The sequence below is a fragment of the Rhinolophus sinicus genome, linkage group LG12 (genome assembly GCF_036562045.2).
Source record: "Rhinolophus sinicus isolate RSC01 linkage group LG12, ASM3656204v1, whole genome shotgun sequence".
Taxonomy (NCBI): Eukaryota; Metazoa; Chordata; class Mammalia; order Chiroptera; family Rhinolophidae; genus Rhinolophus; species Rhinolophus sinicus.
In genome coordinates, this window is record NC_133761.1 from 47,895,531 (window position 1) to 47,901,530 (window position 6,000).

Below are 6,000 nucleotides of genomic sequence, written 5' to 3' on the forward strand. Positions count from 1 at the left end.
TGCATGTCTATTAAAGAGATTGTAATCATAATAAAAAGTCTCCCTAAAACAAATTTCAAGTCCAGATGGCTTCACTGGTGAATTCTAGCAAGCATTTTAGGAATAAAGATTACCAATATTTCTAAAACTCTGTAAGAAAATAGAAAAAGATAACATGTATCTTAACCTGGTAAAACATGAAAGAGAGGTTAAAAGAAAATTATAGACCCATATCTCTGATGAACATATATGTAAAATCCTTAATAAGTTAGTGAAGTAAAACTAGCAATATATAGTGCATTATGACCAAGTAGAACTTATCCCACAGTGCAAGATTGGTTTAACAATCAAAAGTCAAACAGTGAAATTCACCATATTAACAAAATAAAGAAGAAAATATATATGATTCTCTCAATAGATGGAGAAAAATTCAAGTACATTCATAAAAGAAAAAAAAAAAAGACCTATCAACAAGCTAGAGGATGAAAGGAGCTCCTCCAATCTAACAAAGATCATTGACAAAAAACAATAGCTCATGTTATACTGAATTACGAAACATTAAACTCTTTTCTCCTGTGATCAGGAGCAAGACAAAGACATCTGCTCTCACCACTTCTATTAAACATTATGCTGGAAGTCCTGAACAGTAGCCAAGGAAAAGAAATAAATGACACAGAGTTTGGAAAGGAAAAAATAAAATTTGCAGATTATATGCTGTGTACCTATAAAACCCTATGGAACCTATAATTGCCCCCCACACACCCACCTAAGCTACTAGAAATAAGTATTTAGCAAGGTCATGAAATACAAGATCAGAATATCAGTTATGTTTCTTAGTACTAACAATAACCAATTTGAGCATGAAATTAAACATGCCATTTACACCAGCATAAAACAAAAACAAAAAACAATACCTAGAAATAAAGCTAACAAAATATATTTGAGATCTGTCCTTTGGTTGCTGTAACAAATTACCATAATTTGGTGGCTCAAAATAACATAAATATATTGTCAGAGTTCTGGAGGTCAGAAGTCTGAAATCAGTATCACTGGGCTGAAATCAGTGTCAGCAGGGCCAGATGCCCTTTCAGGCTCTTGGGGCAAATCCACCCCTTGCCTCTTTTAGTTTCCGGTGGCTGCTGGCATTCCTGGGCTTCTGGCTATGTCACTCTCCTGCTCTGTCTTTGTGTTCCTTCTCCTCTGTATCTGTGTAATTTTTCTCTGCCTCCTTTTTATAAGAATACATGTATGTACAGTGCCCAACTGGATAATCCAAGATAATCAACTTAATCACATTTGTAATGTCCTTTATTCCCCTTTGCTAAGTAAAGTAACATTCACAGGTTTTGAGGAGCCATTACTCAGCCTATTACGCATATATAAACATCTACAATCATGGGACATAAGACCAAAATACAAAATCAACCATATATCCAAAAACTACCAATAAATAATTTGAAAATGAAATAAAAATATTTCAGTAACATAAAAAACAATACCTAGTAATAAAGCTAACGCAATATATTCAAGACCTTTACACTGAAAACTATAAAATATTGTTGAGAATAATTAAAGATTACCTAAATTTAATAGAAAGATACATCATATTCATGAGTTGTAAACTCAAAATTATGAAGATATAGATTCAATGCAATCTCAATCAGATTCTCAGCAAACAACTTTTCGAAAATTGATAAGCTAATTCTAAAATTTACATGGAAATACCAAAGATCTAAAGTAGCCAAAATATCTTGAAAAAAGTTGGAGGATTCAATTTGCTTATGATAAAGCTATAGTAATCAGCATGTTACTAGATTTGTATAAAGATAGACAAATAGATTAATGGAACAGAATAGAGTGTCCATATGTAGACATAACACCTATATTGTCAATTGAATGTCAAAGCTATTAAGTTAACTCAATAAGGAAATAATATATATTTAAATGAATGGTGCTACAACAATAGGCTATACATAGGCAAAACAAATATTAAATTCTAATTCACTGTATACATAAAAAGTAATTCAAATTAGATCACAGACCTAAATGTAAAAATTATAACCTGAAGGTTCTTGAGGAAAATAAGAGTATGTCTTTGTGACTTTGTAGTAGATAGTTAGTAGAAAGGACACAGAAAGCACAAGTCATAAAAGAAAGCAACGTAAACTAGACATCTTCAAAATCAAAAGTTTCCGCTCATGAAGGGTTCCATTAAGAAACATCAATAGGCAAACCCCAAACGGAGAAGATGTAGTCACAATCCATGTATATGACATAAGAACCAAATCTAGAATGTATTTCAAACTCCTACACATAGAGACAAACAAACCAATTAAAAGATGGGCAGTCTTGAACAGACGTTTTCCAAAAGAAGATAATAGAATAGCCAATAAGCACATGAGAAAGGTGCTCAAATCATAGTTACCAGAAGATGCAAATTAAACCACAGTAAAGTAATATTTTACACATATTACAATGGCCAAAGGTACAAAGGCTGCCAATACAAAAGTCAGGGTTGACACAAGAGCCATCTCACAAGTTCCTGGGAGCCTGTGAAACGGCACAGCTGCTCTGGAGAACTTTTTGACAATATAAAGTAAAGAAACACATCGACCTATGACTCAGCAATTATACTCTGAGGTATTTAAACCAAGACAAATGAAAATGTACATCCTCTAAAAGACTAGATGTTCATAGTGGTCTGATTCATAACAGCCTCAAATAGGAAATGTCCCTGAACTGAAGAATGAAATTATTGGTAAAATACAGCAGGTCCTTGAATAACGCCATTTTATTCACTGTCACTTCCTTATAACCTTGAAACGGTGCTGTAGGAACCTGTCTCCTTTTTCACATCAATTAGCCTATGGTAAAACTGGTTTTGGTGTACAGTGTTTCACCTCAAGCCGCAGAACCTATCGACGTTAAGTGAGGACTTCCTGTACATTCATGCAGTCAATGCTACTCAGCTAGAAAACGGAACATGCCAATGAGCGATGCTACAACAAGAATCTCAAAAACCTTGTGACACACAAGAGAGAAGGTAGTGTGTGATTCTACTTATGTGAAGTTCTAAAGCAGTAAAATCTAACCTACGTGATGGAAATCAGAGAGTGCTTCCCACTCCACTCGGTGTGGGGCGAACGGAAAGAAGAGTACCAGGGACTTTCTGAGAGGGCAAATATCTAGTTTGAAGTGGTGGTTACTCCACTGTCAAAACTCATCAAAATGAACGCTTATGATCTGGGCATTTTGTTCTTCTATGTAAATTATATCTCAATTTAAAATAAATGATTTCGTTGGAGAGTTTGTTGATAGTGCAGATTCTTAGGCCCCTCTCCAGATACACTAAATTAGAGTCCTAAGGAATAATTTGAATGAATATTCAATTCTGAAAACCAGTGCCAAAGCTATTTGACGTAAAGCAGGACTTGCTCTTAGGTGAAGGAATAGAGAACTGCAGAGGGACTTTTTCTAAAATAGACATAGAAAGAAACTTCTTTTTGTACAAGGTGGACAAAAACAAGTGACAGCTGTTCAGGATTGTGTAACTCATCCTCAAGCCAGAAAGAGGGAAGTGTTTCCCAGGGAACTAAGGATGGATTTCCTTAAGGAAATGGGACTATGAACGAATGGTGGTTTTGTGGGACTGAAATGTTACAAAGGACTAGATTTAGTCACACTCTGGGTTAAATTCTGTGGGTTGGCTTGGGACCTAATCCAGTGTTTATTTTAATTGGTAGTTTGAGACAATGTATTCTGCGTTCCCAGCAACTGACTTACAAATGCACTTGGGAAATACAGCCAGCTTATGACTTGAGGACAGGCTGTACTGGGGGGAAAGAAAAAAATCCTTATTTACATGACAATTAAGAGAGAGAGAAGGAAATATGCTGCAAAGAGTGCAGATTTGTGAAGTGAGAAAAATTAGCAAGTTTTAAGCTAAATCTCCTCAAAGCATTGTCTCTAATACTAAGTCAACACCCCTTGTGAGTTTCCCTCTGCCTGCTGCATCAAAGAAAGAAGGTATAAGGCTGGCTGTTTTGTTTTTTTCCCCAGAACTGGAGTGATCAAACTCCCAAATAACTGCAATTTGAGTCCCTTCTCTTCTCAGGTTCAAAATGGGCATGTTGAACAAAGTGGGTGATGTTGGACACCTTCGGTTCAAGCTCAGAACGTAAAAATTTGCTGTTTGAGTTTTCCACCTGGGAGGGATATTCAGCCTCTGGTTTGTCTTAAAGAATTTCACACAAAATCCAACATTGTGTAGTCAATAGGCGCATTAGGCTGTGCTCAAACCTCAGTGAGCCAGGCTTCGTGGAGCAAACAGGAAAGGGGGTCAGATGGTCAGCGCTGCTGTATGGGCAAGCCTGAGGGGTGCTGGGGCTTGCAGGAGTCCATGCTCAGATAACTCTAAATGACCCCAAAGTAAGAGAAGAGAAGGGAGTGGGAAAGAAAAATCCAGAAATTCTCTCCCTAATTTTTTTTGGTTGGACCATTTTTTTTTTAATTTATTTTTCACTTACAGCTGACATACAATATTATATTAGTTTCAGGTGTACCACATGGTGATTAGACATTGGTATACCTTACAAAGCGATCACCCCAATAAGTCTACTTCCCAACTGACTATCATGGGCTGTTCGTGTAAGTCCAGTAACGCTCCAGGCCCTTCTCCACACTGCTGCCAGTGGTGCTCCAAGGACAGGTGTGGTCACGTGCCCTCTGTCCAACACCACCCACCTGCTAAACACTGGCAGGCTTCTTGAGGCCGAGAGTGTGAGTTCTGGGCTCAAGCCCCAGCTCTACCACTTACTAGTTCTGTAACTTGGGGCATGTTATTTAACACACCCCGTTTCTCAGTTCCCTCTCTTTAAAATTGATTTTAGTGCCACGACACCTGCCGTAAAGACAGAGAAAAGAGTTGTTCAAAAGGCTAAGATGTTGACCATTATCTCCTAAACATGGTTTTGACAGTACGTCATAATTTGGCCCAGTTCCATCCTCAGCTCCATCACTTGCACCCCAGGATCCAGCCAACCGAGCTATGAATGATTCCTGAATGTCACAGGAGCTCCAAGTGTCAATGCTTCCGGAACCCTGGGCAGACATTTCATTAGAGCATCTGCTTATGGCACTGATTTTGTCACCTGACTGCCATCTGTAATAGAGGACGAGCTCTGTCTGAGCTGACTTAGTCCAAGCTCAGAGCCCGTATGAGGCATTAGTGGTTTGGGGTGTTAGAGCTGTGATGGTAGTATTACTAGTAGTCTTGGTAGTAACACGAATACTATGCCAGTGACATCAACAGTAATGGCGAGTATTTATTGCTTATGCTGAGCTCTGGACTTATATCATCTCAGATAATATTCACAAACAACTTTGTGAGGTATTTAGAATAATTATCCTTACTTTCCAAATGAGGAAATGAGACAAAGGCAAGTTGGGCATTTTGTGCAGCGTTGTCACTTCCGTAAACAGAAGCTCTCATCCTTTGCAGTGTCCTCGCTCTGGTACTTATTTGTGAGAAGAATGATGGGAGTTGAGAGGGTCAGTCCTGGGCAGGCTGCCAAAAATCCTTCCCTCAGAATTGTCATTTAAATTAGGTTGGAAAGAGTGCTGAGCCATCTCTCCAGGTATACATCTTCAATCGATGAGAAAAATATATGAGCAACCCATTTATGACAGTAATCCACTAATGTTAGATGGCCTCCCAAGGATAAGTCTTTGGTGGGGTTCCCCGTCCTCTGCCAATAATGGGAGACACTGTTTACAAATGAAACATTTTGATGTACAGATTCTCTTTGTCCCACAGACGAGAGTAGTGACAAAGCTTGACATTATTCGGGTCTTCTCTGTACTCTGATTTTCTGTTTCTGTGATGACTGGTGCACTTGGAGGTCCTGGGGTGGCTTCCGGCCCCTGTGCCATCCCCGCAGAGCAGCCATCAGAAGTCACCTTGGAAGGTGGTCATGATGTTTATTTCTGAGGTCACCGCAGTTTAAAGCTCATCTATAGCAG